Here is a 501-nt window from a genome sequence, read left to right as displayed (position 1 = left end):
AAAGAAACATTGGAATTAAATGATATCATAAACCAAATAGACCTAACAGACATCTATAGACATTCCATGGAAGGATTCCCAAATTTAACCACATATTAGAACACAAATCAAGTCTTAACAAATATACCAAAATTCAAATAGATTCCTATTTCGGTTTTTTTTTTATTTTTTAAGAGATATTATCCTACTTTATTTATAATGGTAATAATTAGAAACAAATATTCAACAGGAAATTTTTGTAAAAGATCACAGAACCACATTTTATGCTAAATCATAAAGTGGAACTCTGAATTATTGCTAAACATTGTGCAAAGTATTTAATGACATGTAGAGGTGTGACTTATTTATTACCCCAATGTCCCCTAGCAGCTGTCATCATCCTTCCTGATATTTCTTTCATCCTCACTTAACCTCTCTTTGCCTATTTTGTGCTTGTTCGAGATTTCTGCAAGCTAGCACAGCACAGCACAGCACAGCACAGCACAGCACAGCACAGCACAG

The sequence above is a fragment of the Grammomys surdaster genome, unplaced genomic scaffold (genome assembly GCF_004785775.1).
Source record: "Grammomys surdaster isolate TR1022 unplaced genomic scaffold, NIH_TR_1.0 513, whole genome shotgun sequence".
Taxonomy (NCBI): Eukaryota; Metazoa; Chordata; class Mammalia; order Rodentia; family Muridae; genus Grammomys; species Grammomys surdaster.
Note: the sequence above shows the minus strand (reverse complement) of the source record.